General features: G+C 43.5%; 3 long non-coding RNA genes and 1 pseudogene across 5 annotated transcripts; 3 read left to right on the top strand and 1 right to left on the bottom strand.

The window, feature by feature from the left end:
* Positions 1-47: 47 nt before the first annotated feature.
* LOC120654679 lies at positions 48-1600 on the top strand. Its single transcript, XR_005667149.1, has 2 exons — positions 48-287; positions 1155-1600. It is a non-coding gene; the product is annotated as an uncharacterized LOC120654679 (long non-coding RNA).
* Positions 822-10770, bottom strand: LOC120654674 (annotated as a pseudogene).
* Positions 3062-3997, top strand: LOC120654680. The gene is made up of 2 exons (XR_005667150.1): positions 3062-3507; positions 3640-3997. It is a non-coding gene; the product is annotated as an uncharacterized LOC120654680 (long non-coding RNA).
* On the top strand, positions 6907-8571 carry LOC120654676. Of its 3 annotated transcripts, none has more exons than XR_005667144.1 (2): positions 6907-7085; positions 8357-8571. It is a non-coding gene; the product is annotated as an uncharacterized LOC120654676 (long non-coding RNA). The 3 variants fall into 3 exon arrangements; XR_005667145.1 differs by lacking the exon at positions 6907-7085 and adding an exon at positions 8065-8136; XR_005667146.1 differs by lacking the exon at positions 6907-7085 and adding an exon at positions 8230-8247.
* Positions 10771-16204: the final 5434 nt, after the last annotated feature.

Raw genomic sequence — 16204 nt, forward strand, 5'->3', positions numbered from 1 at the left:
TTTTTTTAGTGGACCATCATTTTCTTCTAGGGCCTCACTTTCTCGGCCCAAACGTGCAGCTTCTACGGCCCGACTCCCACGTTCCGCGTCCACGGCCCAACTAATTTCCAAGCCCAACCAGGAGCGGAACTGGCAGCCATCCCTCTCGGCCTCCTCCGCTCCGGCAGGAGGCGAGGCGGGGCGCCGCCGCAGCAATCCGCGGCGACACGGCGTTGCGCGCAGTAGCGACGGCCGCGGCGGACAGCTGCCGGAGCGGGCCATCAGTTCCTGCGCCACGCTCCCTCGAGGTACATTCTACGCTCCAAAAAATTTGTGGGTTGGCAAAAATTTGTGGGGATGTTGTGATGGAATATCCGATCCAGAAATTATGGCTAGTATTACATACCACCTAGTTTGCTCGAAGGTTTATATTATTAAGTTTGGCATTTTTAAGTACGTTATCGTTGTTGTTTTAGAAAAGTACATTATTGTTCGGTATGCAAATTAAATCACGCAAAAAAAAGGCATGAGATCAGAGTTACGCAGGATCCCGACAAGGCAACAAGATTCAAGTACTGACGTGTTCATATTGCGTCGGTTAAAATTAGCTCACATGGCACATGGTTACTCACTTTAATACATCTCCAACCATGGGATCACATTTCACAATTCAATTATCACCTCAGAATCACTTCCAGTTTACCTTTTTGGTAAATCTGAATATAAGTTAACCCCTTGTTTAGTTCCCTTCAAAATTCCAAAACTTTACAAGATTCCACATTACATCGGATCTTTGAACGCATGCATGAAGTATTAAATGTAGCTAAACAAAATAACTAATTACACAGTTTGTCTATAATTTGCGAGATGAATCTTTTGAGTCTAGTTAACTCATGATCGGACAATAATTATCAAATACAAACGAAAGTGTTGCAGTACTTTATAGCTTTCCTTTTACGCATCTAAACAAGGGCTAAGTATGGTTCCACATGTGGAGGCTTGTAGACTGAAGCTGCTGCTAAACCTGAATAAGCAAAAGGTATGCAAACTGAAGTAGGACTAGCCAAAAAACTTGGATAATACTATCTGATCATACAGCACCCCTACACCAAAGAACGCGCCAAAGGCGATCGCAAAGATGACCTTTTCAATCATGTCGCCGTTTTGTTTTGCAGAGAAAATCACTTCTGGCGAATCACAGTGGTGGGCAAGCATAGGACCACACAACTTTGGATTCCCGTCGAAGCTAGAACTTGGAAATGTGCTCAGCTGGCCAGTGGTTGGAATAGGCCCTTCTAGGTCGTTGTTGGAGATATTGAATTTAGAAAGGAAATGCAGATTGTTTAGTGCGGTCGGGATTGCACCTGTTAGATGGTTGCTAGACAAGTCCAGTGCCTCGAGGTTTGTGAGGTTGCAGATCGATTGTGGGATTGGTCCAGTTAATTTGTTGTAGCCCAAATAGAGTGAAAGGAGCGCTTTCAACTGACCGATCTCTTCAGGGATCACACCACTGAAGTTATTCATGCCTAAATTCAGTGTCGTAGAGAAAGAAATAAGCATACGGAATTGTCGTGATTGACTCTTGTAAACAGGAAGCTCAAAGGCCTTTGATGCAACCTTATCTGCTTTTAGCATTGCCATGTCCACTAAGGATGTTGGAATTTCCCCTATAAGACTGTTGTTTGATAGGTTTATATGGAATAGGAAGTTTAGGCTGTTGATCCAGTCTGGTACTGGTCCAGTTAGTTGATTTCCATACAAAAGTAACACTTCCAATTTTTTTAGCTTTGAGAACCAGAAAGGTATTTTTCCAAATAAGGAACAATGATTCAAAGCAAGAACCTGAAGATTCTCAAAGCCATCAATTGTATCATCCTCTGGCATGGCCTCATCAAAGAAGTTGTGCCCAATAAATAAGGTGGTCAGATTCCTGCAACTCCCTAGGATCTGAAGTGCACCTGTGATATTTGAAATGGAGTTGTTAACAAGCGATAGAAATGTGAGGTATTTCAGATTGCTGATTCTTTCTGACAACTGGCCATGAAACTTATTTGAAGATAGTCGCAATGCTGTTAGATTGCTGCATGAATAGATGCTCTCTGGGATTGTGCCATTAAAGTTGTTCCGCAAAAGATCCAATACTTTTAAATTGGGTAAGTTGGAGAAATTGACATTGCTAAGTTCTCCGCTGAAACTGTTACTTTTGAGGTCTATGATAATGAGATTTGTGCAGTTGCTTAGAGTGGATGGGAGCTCCCCATGTATGTTATTGTGGTCCAAATGGAGCTCCTCTAATCTCTTTAGTTCACCTATTGAGTCCGGGACATTTCCACTGAGACTGTTCCCTCCAAGATCAAGGGTGGCCAGATTTTTGAGCTTGCTGATGCCACTGAGTGATCCTTCTAACTGATTGTTAGATAAAGAGAGGTGCTCCAATAAGGTGAGGTTGAAGAGTTCATCAGGAAGAACCCCACTGAGGTTGTTGCTCCCAGCACTGAGAGATGTCAGCATGGAGCAATTACCGAGTCCTGGAGGGATGCCTCCACTGAATTGGTTGTAGCTGAGATGAAGCAAAGCAAAGGATGGTGCACTGAAACAAAACATGGTTGGTATCTCCCCAGTAAAGCTGTTGTTGCTAGCATTGAGTGCAACCAGACTCTTCATCACTTCCCATGTGGTGGATGGAAACTGTCCTGTAAAGAAGTTGCTTGAGATGTTCAGCACCTGCAGAGGTCTCAGGGTTGAAGATTGCAGCTCCTGAAAATCTCCGTTGAGTTGGTTGAAGCTGAGATCTAGAACAATGATGCTGTTGGAGTACACCAGCTCTGTCGGTAGGCCTCCAGATAGCATGTTGTTGGACAAGTTTAAGTGCAGAAGGCCGGTGAGGTTGCCAAGGGACGGTGAGATGTGCCCCTGAAGACCTCTGGAAGCCAGGGAAACATCAGTCACCGTCCGGTTTGAACTGCAGACTACCCCTTCCCATTTGCAACAATCTGTGTCATGCTTCCACGAAGTATTGAGGCCACCATTGACGGAGAGCTCAGCGACAAACTGGAGCAAGGAGCTCTTCTCCTTCTCGGTGCATGAGGTGGTAGGAGAGGCCAATGAGAGAATTAACACTAGGGAAAATCCAAGCACTGGTGTCGCTAACTTACTGGTTTTGCTGTTGCATGAAGAATGAGGTAATGTCTTCATGAGTTCTCTTGTGGCACTATCAGGAGTGTTCTTGCGGGGTATGGTTTGGAGCAATGAATGCCCAATATATGTTTTATTTGGAGACGTTTGCCCTTTAAGTAATCAAGTATTCAACGTGCAAGAGATGGCAAGCCACTTCAAAATTCGTCTATTCACGACCTGTGCTATCATTCTAACAAGGTCAATCTGTCTCTTTAGAGACTTGACCGGCCTTGCTGTCAAAAGATGCAGGACTTGTTGGCCGATATCATGGACCTGTCTATTGCTATTGTTCGAGAATGACAAACATCGGCACCAGTACCTGCACAGAAAATTAGCCTATCTATATAGCAGGTACTGTTTTCAGAAAGATGTATTCTGGAGATCAAAGAATTTTGGGCAATAGTTTTGTCTGTATATATAAGTCAATGATTTTGATGGAGAAAAGAGAGCTTTTTGACCTGATGCTACTTGCTGCTTTTTCAGTGGCTGTGAAGTCTGGAGGATGGTTTTTGCCCTACAGCTGGTGCCGAACTGCCGACTTTGATCATTATCATTCATTGACATATCACTTGGCCTGATCTTGGTGTAGGACTGTAGGTGAAACATACAGAGAATGTTTTCACTTCCTTTTCAAGTTCAGGCTGCGATTTCAGCTACGCTAAAAAGAAGTGGTTGATGTCAGAGTCAAGAGAGTCGGCTTGACTACATGTCGATGAGCACTATCTGTGCTAATCCTTTGACCAAGGGGTCTTGTGTCACGGACTTTGTGCTCCTTGGAAGTTTTATGGATTTTTTTTTGAAGAAATAGTTATTCAGATAAATCTCGCTTTCTTTTCTCGTACCAACTGAATATGATATTTCTGTTTGTATGCTGGAATTGGGAGAACCTGGGATTGGAGAAAATCCGAGAAACCCATTTAAGAACGTGGTGAACATTTTTTTTTTGAAAATAAAGAGAACATTTTTTAAAAAAGAAAGAAAGAAAGACAGGCTGTTGTGGGTCGTGTGGGCTACTGCATACGGTCCAACATAGCCAATAAAACCATTCTACGGCCCAGCTACATATAGAGACCATGCTGATTGCTGGAGTTGCTGAACCTCACCGTCCCCAGCAGCACCTCCCACGCCGGAGCTCGAGATGACGGGAAGAGGATGCACCGCCACATAGAAATTGTGCAAACTAGAAAGAAATCGTTGCAACCCCAGATTTGTTTTGCAGGCCTATTGTTTGTTCCAAACAAAATGATAAAATATTGCAGGCCTTGGAAAAACCGTTCCAACTAAAAGAAAGAAATGATCTAGACATAGAAGAAATTGTTGCAAATAAAATAAGAAAATATTTCAGGTCCAATAAAAATATGTTCCAAACAAAAGAAAGTGATCTAGACCTAGGAAAAATCTGTTTCAAAAAAAAAAGATGTCTCCACTAGAGAGCGAATGCAACGGAGCAGAGGATTGATCTCAACACATGAGGTGGTGGTGGTTGCAATGGAGCTTGTTACTTGCTAGCGAGCTACCTATGACATTATGCTCATGGTAAGCTACTAAATCTATTTTAAAGTGATTGCTTTTTTTTTTCTTTTGAGGAGGTTTTAAAGTGAATGCTTTTCAGTATTCTTCACGAGCTTTTGTTCTATTACATATGGCCCAACTTTTTTTTAGGCTAATAACATATGGCCCAAATAGGTTGTTCTGTTTGTGTGCGGCCCAAATTAACCTTGGAACATGGCGTCTTTTTTATTTTTGTATTTTTCAAAAAAAAATTACAGAAATATATTTTTAGTTTTAGATTTTACAGTTCTATACCCTACCGCCCGGCAGGGGGCGGCAGGGAGGCGGTACGGACCTATATGTAAATAAAAATAAATTTGTTTTGCGCAGAGGTCTTTGGAGGGAGCCTGCCGCCCCCCTGCCGGGCGGCAAGCCCCCTGCCGCCCCACCAGTTGGCGGCAGGGGGCCTGCCGCCCAGCAGGAGGGCGGTAGGCTCCCTCCCCAAATATAAAACTCGCTCCTTCCCTCTGCGCCCTCGTTTTCTGCCCACGAGATCCAGAGAGGGGAGAGAGGAGAGAGGAGGGGTGAGGGAGGTAAAAAAACCGGCGAAGCCCTGTAGGATTTTGGATCCGAACCGCAGATAACCAATATTTCGCCGCATCTAGTTGTGCATGTAATAGCTTGCAATGTATTTGTGTGTACGAAACTAAGTATATTATGTATTTGCCTCGAATTTGGTTGTAATGAATGAAACCTTTAATGTAATATGTTATGTGGTATTTTGTTTAACTTTCTATTTATATTTCGTTCATTGTATCTTATGTGGTATTGTATCTTAAATATAATCATTACAATCAAACATAACAAACATATAAGTATTGCAATTAAAGGTACAGGCGTCCCGTTACAATTTACATCACAATCTAAAACTGATGTCCATCATAAGTTACAGATCATGTCATGAAATCATCTAAATCGTCATCCCAGTTGACAGATGGTGGTGCTGTAGGTGGTGCAGCATTACTTGACGAACCTCTTGACTTTTCTTTTCTCTCTTTTCTGGTTTTCGGTTCATGTACAGGGGGAGGAACATCATGTGTTCGAGGCCATGATTTGGGAGGCATGAAGTCATCCATATCGTCATCCCAGTTAACACAACTAGGTGCTCGAGGTGGTGCTGCGTGACTTGACGAACCTCCGGTCATCTGTTCTTGCGGAGGCCGAGAACTATCACCCGAAGATTTTTTACACCTCCTTCGTTTAGTTTGCGGCATAACTCCACCGAAGATACATACAAATTTACGAAAATTTAGTATCGATTTGTTAATCAACTCCGTGTCCTCGGGGTAATCCTAGCATATAATTACACAATAATTTTACTATTTCGTAAATATGGATTACAAATAACGGACGTGATTAGAACTGAATAAGAGTTACCTTAATGTGCATCTCATACACCTCTGGCCGCATCCATATCTTACAAGTAGTTTGTAACAATCCAATAACATAAGGATGATTCGCTAGTTCACATATCCTCATGTATATCTTCCGATGTTCTAGCAGGTGTTCCTTTAAATCTTGCATTGTAATACCTCGAAACAATGTCAAATCTTTAAACTCAACTAATTTGGACAACACCATCTCTATCGTACCATCCGCTAATGGATCTAACTTCTTACTGATTACAAGATGCGTCATGATCTCAAGAAATATACTAGATTTTTCTTCGGTCCATGAAAATCCAAAAGAATTAAGGTACTGTCATTCTAAGTTTACTATTTTATATTTCACTATCCAAAAACTAAATCTATTCTAATTCATAATTATTTTAGAAACAAGTCTATAATAATTGAGAAATATTGGTTACCTGCGGTTCGGATCCAAAATCCTGCAGGGATTCACCGGTTTTTTTACCTCCCTCACCCCTCCTCTCTCCCTCTCCCCTCTCTGGATCTCGTGGGCAGAAAATGAGGGCGCAGAGGGAAGGAGCGGAGTTTTATATTTGGGGAGGGAGCCTGCCGCCCCCCTGCCGCTAACTGGTGGGGCGGCAGGGGGCCCCCTGCCGGGCGGCAGGCTCCCTCCAAAGACCTCTGCGCAAAACAAATTTATTTTTATTTACATATAGGTCCCTACCACCTCTCTGCCGGGCAGCAGGAGTATAGAACTGTAAAACCTAAAACCAAAAATATATTTCTCTGCAACATGGGCCATGCCACACCGTCTCCTCCAACTTGTCTCCGGCTCTCACCCCCTAAAAAAAACTGGAAAAATTGTCTCCGGCTCTCCGCCGCTCCCAAGGTAGGACGCACGAGGCCGCAGCAGCCGCGGTCGACGGCTCCCGGCGGTGCGCCGCTCCCATGCGCGCACCACGGCGGCGAATTCCGGAGTCTGAGGCAGCGGCAGGCGGGGCGGCTATAATTAATGCTACAAATCCTGCCGTGAGTTCATTTCGGCCTTTTAGGGAGGCATATCCGGTGCAATCACCGAACTGGTGAAAGCACCGTGAAAGCAAACTAAAAATGTCTTCAAAAAATTCTGAAAAAAATCATGAATATACATCTCGGTCTACCCCATCTACATATAAAATTTCATGATCAAATTCATCTTACTCTAACAGTTACAAAAAAAGACAAATTTGGGCTGCATTTGAACGTTAATGATTGTCAGAAAATTTGTCTTTTTTGTAACTGCAAGTGTAAGATGAATTTGATCGTGAAATTTTATATGTAGATGGGGTAGACCGAGATGTATATTCATGATTTTTTTCAGAATTTTTTGAAGACCTTTTTAGTTTGCTTTCACGGTGCTTTCACCAGTTCGGTGATTGCACCGGATATGCCTCCGCCTTTTAGGGCCGAGCCCACACACCTTCCTCATTCGCCTCGCCGTCGCCGCTGCTTCTCCTCCGCATCGCAGCCGGAGCTTTGGGGTTCGGGTTCGGGGCTTCGGGGTTCTGGGTTGCTTGGGTGGGGTTGCCTCCGGTGCTGTGGAGGACAACCGGTGCCATGCAGAGGCGGCGGGGGAGTGCGGTGCTTTTCGATGGAGCTTGTGCCGGAGCTGGTGGCGGAGAGTCCGGCGGTGGCCGCCGGAGCGGAGGATGGGGACCCGGGGGCGTGGAATTGAATTTGCTCCCGCCGCCGGAGCCGAGGAGGACGGCGGCGCGGGGGGAGGAGGATGACTCTCGTTGTCGGCCGTTTGGTTCGTGAGCCGACGAAGGTTCTTCTTTAGGTGATGATTTCAGATTTTATCGCCTTCGGCCATATCTAAAGGCTGAGCCCTTAATCCATTTCGGTGGGTTAATTTATCCCTGATCTCTCTTTAAGGCCCAAGTGACGCTAAATTATCCTGACTATTTTTTTATGCAGAGAGCACGAAAGCTTACCGCTGTTTTTTACGCTGCAAATCTAGGGGCAGAGCCAGGATTTGATTAGGGGGGGGGGCAAGCAGTGATTGGGGGGGCCAAAAGTCTCGCCGCAGGCTGCCACTGGGGTAAGTTCCACCTTTAATAATAGTGTTATAATGGTGCTACGGGATCATTAGGGGGGCCAGGCCACTGCCCGCCCCCCCTTGTCTCCGCCCCTGTGCAAATCATGGCTAGCCGTGCGTGCATCCTTATATTTGTTTGTGTTCTAAACTGTATACATATCTGATAATCTAGCAAAATATGCATGATGATGAAATTGAACTTACTCTGGATTCCATATGGCAGGATTTAAGCTTGTGAAGATTCTGGAGTTAAACGGCGCAATTCAAGCGTTTGTTCCATCTAGTTTGGTTGTGCAGCATGATTTTACAAGTATGTTTTGGTCTTGCGGAAGTGAGAACAACTGATGATCACAACAAGGTTGGTGATGGTGATAAAATTACAAAGCTCACCCCAAAAAATAAAAATTACAAAGCTATAGTTGTCTGTTTTCTGGCGCAGTTCTGTCAATAGCTTGTCTTCAAGCCAAATAGCCAATGCACGCTACTGTAGCCCATTTCTGTTGACTTAGATTGGCTAAAAGTACCAGGATAATACAATCTGATCATACATCACTCCTACTCCGAAGAAAACACCGAAGGTGATTGTGAAGATGACCTTGCTACCACACTGTTTGTCAATTGTCATAGACAATGGACACAGGATCCGCCTCTGCTGAATTGCAATGATGGTTAAGAATTGGACCACACAACATGGGGTTGCCATCAAAGCTGGAATTTGTAAATGTACTAAGCTGGCCTGTAGTTGGAACAGGTCCCTCTAGGTCATTGAAAGAAACATTGAATTCAGAAAGGAAGTGTAGATTGTTCAGTGAGGATGGGATTGTACCCGTTAGATGGTTGTTTGCTAAGTCGAGCACCTGCAAGTTAGTGAGGTTGCAGATAGACTGGGGGATATCTCCATGAAATTCATTGAAGCTCAAGTTTAGTGAAAGGAGTTCTTTCAAGCGACCGATCTCTGGAGGGATTACTCCAGTGAAGCCATTGTTTCCTAGATTGAGAACTTTTGGGTGCATTGGCCGTCCGGTACTGAAGTGATGTACCTACAATCATTTCTAGCCCAAAGACTCTTGGATCCAGACGTGCTGCAGTCTTCTCTGATTTTAGCATTGGCATATCTGTTATGGATCTAGGAATTTCCCCAGTCAGATTGTTATTTGATATATCAACACAGAACAAGAAGGTTAGGCTGCTTATCCAATCAGGTATTGTTCCAGTTAGTTGATTGCCCTGTAGAAATAACATCTCCAAATTTCTGAGCTTTGATAACCAATGAGGTATTTCCCCCATCAATGAGCATGCACTTATTGAAAGAACTTGAAGATTCACAAAACCATCAATGTCGTCATTGTTGGGCATGGTCTCATTCATGAAACTAGTTCCGATAAGAAGAATTGTGAGATTCTTGAAGCTCTTTACTATATGAAGTGTATTTGTGATGTTTGTAAAATTGTTCATAGCAAGTGATAGGAAGGTGAGGGACTTCAGGTTACCCATTCTTGGTGAAAGTTGCCCACGTAAGTTGTTGCCAGATAGCCTTAATGCAGTCAAATTTCTGCAAGAGTATATGCTTTCTGGAATTGTGCCATTGAAGCTGTTGTACAGAAGGTCTAAAGTTTTTAGATTGTGCAGGGTGGAGAAGTTGACCTTGGCAAGCTCTCCAATGAAGTTGTTGTTCCTGAGGTTGATGGTTTTCAGATTTGTGCAGCTACCTAGCGATGATGGCAGCTCCCCAGACATGCTATTTTGGTCCAAATGAAGCTCCTCCAATCTCTTTAGCTGTCCTATAGAATCAGGGATGTTGCCAATCAGATTGTTCCGTCCCAGATCAAGGGTTGCCAGATTTTTGAGGTTGATTATATGTGAACCATCAAGTACACCATTCGAATCATTGTTAGGAAAAGACAGGTGCTCCAACGAGGTGGCGCTGAACAGTTCATTTGGGAGTGAGCCACTGAGATTGTTGTGGCCAGCCTTGAGAACTCTGAGCATGGAGCAATTACCAAGCCCTTGGGGAACTGTGCTACTGAACCGGTTGTAGCTGAGTTCAAGCACAGCAAGGGATGGAGATATGCTACAGAAATGGGTTGGCATCTTCCCAGTAAAGCTGTTGTTGCTGGCATTGAGTACGACCAGATTCACCATCCCTTTCCATGTTGTGGATGTAAACTGCCCGGAAAAAAAATTGCTTGAGATGTTAAGTACCTGTAGAGGTCGGTGAGGTGCTAGACGTGCCAAATCTCCCATGTCTCCATTGAGTTGGTTGAAGCTGACGTCCAGGACAAGAATGCTGTTGGAGGACAGCAATTCTAGCGGCAGGCCTCCAGACAGCACGTTGTTGGACAGGTTCAGACGCAGCAGGCCGGTGAGGTTGCCAAGGGACGGTGAGATGTGTCCCTGAAGGCTCCTGGAAGCGAGGAAGACATCGGTGATCGTGCCATCTGAATTGCAGGCGATCCCTTCCCACTTGCAGCAATCATAGGCATTCTCCCACGAACTGCTTAGGCCACCATCTTGGGAAAGCCCAGACGAATTGGAGCAAGGAGCTCCTCTCCTGGTCGATGCATGAGGCGGCAAGCGAGACCATGGAGACAAGAATCACAAGGGTAGTGCCGAGTAGTGGCATGTCTAATCCGTTGGTGGTGTTGTTGGAAGAAGAATAATAGCAATCCCAACCCAAGACACTACTAGTAGTTTTTATATTTGCCATGTCATATAGACACTACTCATAGAAATTACATCTCCAATCATATTTCTTCTCTCTCTTTTCTCCCTCCAATCACCTCGTCTTTTGTCTTGGTTTTCGCATAGATATGGTTTTTTTGCATGAGATCTGGTTTCTTCATGTTTTTTCTTCTCTCCTCATTAACTCACCTGCCAAATCAGTTTTTTGCTTATATGGCACTATATTTAATACTATGGAAACCAGCTGAGTTGAAGGATTGGGACTGCCCTAAGGTATTAGCTTCATGATCCTTCTAGGTGTTTGCACTTTGAAGTAAATATATAATACCTAGAGACTAGAGTGGGAAAGATATCTATTGCTCCCAAGCCTGCAAAAAGCACCGCACAAAATCTTGTCGATATTTGCTTGCAACGTACCAGAGCTTGCAGGTCACTTTGAAAATTTGGTTCTTTCAAAGAAGAATAAAAACTTGGAAAACTGGGAAGGCCGTCAAAGTCGTTGTTAGTCTCCATATCCACATGGTGTCTAAGATCTTGGTGACTTTGTCTTGAGTCTTGACCGACGTGGATGGACCATATATATATTATTAAAGAAATCTATATGTATCTGCTTGGTTGGCTACCAAAATATGAACATGCTAAAACGTGGGCATACTAATTTTTCTATTAAAACCTTAGCAATTTTATAATAACATTTAGTTAGGTGGGATGCTTTTTGGATTCTAATCGATTGAGTGCCAAAATTTATAGGTTTGCTCATGTTTTGGCATGTCCATATTTTGATAGCCAACCAAGCAGACCATATATCATTCTTTTTTTCTTTATTGAAACATCATCCTTTTTTATCCACATCATTTGCGTGTATTGCAATGTGTCAGGTTTGTTGTTGCCATGGTGGTGTAGATCGACGCGGTCTTGTGCTCACCCAAAACAAAGCAAAGCTGATCTGGATTATTTATGAGTACATGAGCAATGTACAGAGAGTACAAAGTTGCTTTCAGCTTTACATATTGCTAGGCTAGCTGAATCCTGAGACTACTACACGGCACGGCCGGCAAGTGCCGTTCCAAGCACGGCAGGAACAATCTAGGGCAAACTCTTTTCCCTCGAACACGGCAGCTGTGCAAGTCTTTTCCCCAGATCCCAGATCCCAATCATCGTCGACCTCAAAGAAGAGAAGAATTCCAGTCGCATACGAGGGCTCACACCAATAGTTACAGGTAGGGTTGGTAAAAGATTTAAGATTTTGAACTAGAAAATCTAAGAGCTGGATTCTAAAAGAGTCGGATTCTAATCTTATTTAATTTTAAACTAAATAATTTAAAAGTCTTGTTGGGCTGTGAAGAGACCATTAGGGCCATGGCCCATTACCATCCAGTTACAATTGGATCTCGTCAAGGGCGAAGCTTTGATCAGGCATGTACAGTACAACAGGATGTGGCCAAGGTGTGCAGTGCATAGCCTGCACCTGCGATAGTGAATATGCAGTGCATTGACTGTTTCTTGCTCACGTGTTTTTTTTCTTTCCGTGGAGCCTCCAAAGACTTGACTACTACTACAGAATAGCCTTTTGTTCCAGGACATTTGTCCCGGCAACCTTTGGGCCCGGGACAATAGGTGGCTTTTGTCCCGGGTCCAACAGCTAGCCGGGTCAGTGGGGGGCCAAGGCCTTTTGTCCCGGTTGGAGACACCAACCGGGACAAAATGGGGCCCTTTTGTCCCGGTTGGTGTCTCCAAGCGGGACAAAAGGCCCGCGTACCCTTTTGTTCCGGTTGGAACCACCAACCGGGACATAAGGCCCTCATTTTGTCCCGGTTGGTGTCTCCAACCGGGACAAAAGCCTTGGCCCCCTTATCCCCTTCCCTCTCCCCCCGCCCGAGCTATTCAGCTCACTTATTTCTTGCTGTTCTCGGCTCGGGAGGGAGGAGTTCTTGCTCATTTCTTTACCACATTTGTGAAGATCTTTGATTCCCCGTCCATCCATCGGTGCTAAAGGTTTGGGGCTTGTTTTTTTTCTTCCTTGGCTTGTATAGCTCATTTCATGATTTAGAAATAGAGAAAATGTGTAGCTAGCTCATTTCTTGGACATTTAGCTAGCTAGATTGCATATGTAGGTGTGATTTTCTTTTAGATTTAGATGAGTATGTGGATAGTATAAATTTTTAGAATGAGTGTAGACACTTCATGTGATGTACTTGTATACATGACCATATTGTGGATAGTTGATTTTTGTATTCATGAATGAATTAATGAAATGAGTATATTACAATTTTTTGTAATATGAATGGATTATTCTGATACTCTAGTGATGTATTTATTCAGGCTCACATTGAAACCATCTAGAAGCTAAAAAAATCTTTATTTCGAAACAAGTATACGTCGTTAATCTCCATCCAACGGTGATGGCACTACCTTTCGGGAATACACGATGCGCTATAAGTACGTCGCGAATCGGTTGGTCGCATCACCAGCACTTCCGATTGATAAGAAGACAACATTTGACGCAGTCAGCATGACCGTTGTTGTACTGAGAGCATATCAACGAGCATGTTGCCTGTGCCAAGTGTTGTGCCTATTAATCGTAAATGTTGGTGCTGCGACTGGCCGATTGGTGACATCCTTGTACCGCACCGTGTCCCCCCGAAAGGCAGTGTCATCACCGCAGGGTTAAGGTTACTGACATATACATTTTCAGAAATAAAAGTTTATTTTTCTTCTAGAGGGTTTCTGAATATTGAAAAGAGTGTACTCCTGGAACTGAAGGGTGTCAAAGTAATTAGAAGTTATAGAGAATTCTTTCAATTAATTAGAGATTTCTTGAGGATTAATGATACATTTCGTCTTTTTTATATGATTTCATTGTTATTTGCAAGAGTTATTAATCTGATCATTGTAATTGTAATAGTAAATAATTTTTGCATTGTAATGGTAAGAATTTATAATTTTGTGGAAAATAAAGGTATTTTTCAGTAAAATATGGCTTCAGCAGCTGGAGAGAGTGGCGCCGGTGGGGGTGATCGTTGTCCTTCTGGAGAGAATGGCACAACTCGAGTAGGTCGTCGGTACAAAAAATCTAGTGCTTTTCATAGGGCAGCGCTCCGTTATTTGGAAAAAGAATATAGAGAATGCATGGCAAGGGGCGAGGAACCTCCGTTTGATCTTGAGGATTTATTGCGGCGTTACGGTTCGTCACCACCAAACTCGGAGGTTTCAGCTCCGCCATCTTCTTCTGCGTCAGCAAGAAATCTGTTAGAGCATTCTGCATTCCAACGCAAGGACGGTTGAAAACCTATGTGTTGTTGACCGAATTTTTAAATTTCATGTATAGTACTCCTTTGTTAAGTTCTGTAATGGATTAAGTACTCCTTTTAATTAATCAAGATGTATGATGGATATTGCATATCTTTTAATTATTCATGTTATGTTACATTTAGTTTAATTTGGGTTTGATATATTTTATTTATTCGATACGTGTAAAGAATTCAAATCGATTTATTTAAAATGCAGATGGACCGGCAATGGATGTACAATGCTGACCGACGTTCGAAAGAATTCATTGATGGCCTGCATTATTTTTTGTCTACGGCTGAGGCAAACAAGCAGAATGGTTTTATGTGCTGCCCGTGTGTTCATTGCAACAATAACAAGGATTACTCATCTTCAAGAATCCTACACAGCCACATTTTCGCAAATGGTTTCATGGAGAAGTATGTTTGTTGGACGAAGCACGGAGAACAGGGGGTTACCATGGAAGACAATGAAGAAGAAGATTTTGACGACCACTTTCCCGGGAATGCTGGAATCGGTGCATTCGATGACGATATTCCCATGGAAGAGCCCGAAGTAGATGTAGCAGAAAATGATCCCAGCGACGATCTGGGGCAGGCATTGCACAAAGTGCAGGCAGACTGTGAGAGTGAAACGGAGAGGTTGAAGTTCCAGAAGTTGTTAGAGGACCACCATAAGTTGTTGTACCCAGATTGTCAAAAAGAATTTAAGAAACTTGGCACCACCTTAGAGTTGCTGCAATGGAAGGCGACATATGGTGTATCCGACAAGAGATTTGGTGAATTACTCAAACTTGTTAAAAAAATGATTCCTAAGGACAATGAATTGCCTGCCACAACGTATGAAGCCAAACAACTTGTTTGCCCTTTAGGACTGGAAGTGCAAAAGATACATGCATGCCCCAACGACTGCATCCTCTACCGAGGCGAGTACGAGAATTTGGATGCATGTCCCGTATGCAGTGCATTGCGTTACAAGATTAGAAAAGATGATCCTGGAGATGTCGAGGGGGAGCCTCCCCGGAAGAGAGTTCCTGCGAAGGTCATGTGGTATTCGCCTATAATACCACGTTTGAAGCGTCTATTTAGAAATAAAGATAATGCTAAGTTGATGCGATGGCACAAAGAGGAACGCAAGAAAGACTCGATGTTGAGACACCCCACTGATGGGTCGCAGTGGAGAAAAATAGATAGAACGTACCCTGAATTTGATTTGGATGCGAGAAACATAAGGTTCGGTTTGAGTACGGATGGCATGAATCCTTTTGGTGAGATGAGCAGTGGTCATAGCACTTGGCCTGTGACTCTTTGTCTGTACAATCTTCCACCATGGCTCTACATGAAACGAAAGTTCATCATGATGTCAGTGCTTATCCCGGGTCCAAAGCAGCCCGGAAATGACATTGATGTGTACCTAAGACCATTGGTCGAAGAACTCTTATTGCTCTGGGGCGATGAAGGTGTACGGATGTGGGATGAATACAAACAGGAAAACTTCAACCTACGAGCATTGCTGTTCGTAACGATCAATGACTGGCCTGCTCTTAGTAACTTGTCAGGACATTCGAACAAGGGATACAAAGCATGCACACACTGTTTAGATGATACCGATAATATATGGTTGACTCATTGTAAGAAGGTTGTATACATGGGTCATCGTCGGTTTCTTCCCATCAGGCATGCGGTACGAAAGAAGGGCAAGCATTTCAAAGGCCAAGCGGACCACCGAACAAAACCGATGCACCGTAGTGGTAAAGACGTCTTCAACATGGTAAAAGATCTAGAAGTTATTTTTAGAAAGGGATCTGGTAGCCAACCTGTTCCGAACGAAAACGGAATGGCGCCCATGTGGAATAAGAAATCTATATTTTGGGAGCTACCATATTGGGAAGTCTTAGATGTTCGTCATGCAATTGATGTGATGCACCTCACAAAGAATTTTTGCGTCAACCTGATAGCATTCTTGGGAGTGTACGGAAAGACAAAAGATACAATAGAAGCACGTCAAGAATTGCAACGTATGGAAGAACGAGATGCCTTACATCCACAACAGCGAGATAATGGACGACAATACTTAAGTCCTGCCAGCTATACTCTTAGCA

The sequence above is a fragment of the Panicum virgatum genome, chromosome 1N, assembly GCF_016808335.1.
Source record: "Panicum virgatum strain AP13 chromosome 1N, P.virgatum_v5, whole genome shotgun sequence".
NCBI classification, from domain to species: Eukaryota; Viridiplantae; Streptophyta; class Magnoliopsida; order Poales; family Poaceae; genus Panicum; species Panicum virgatum.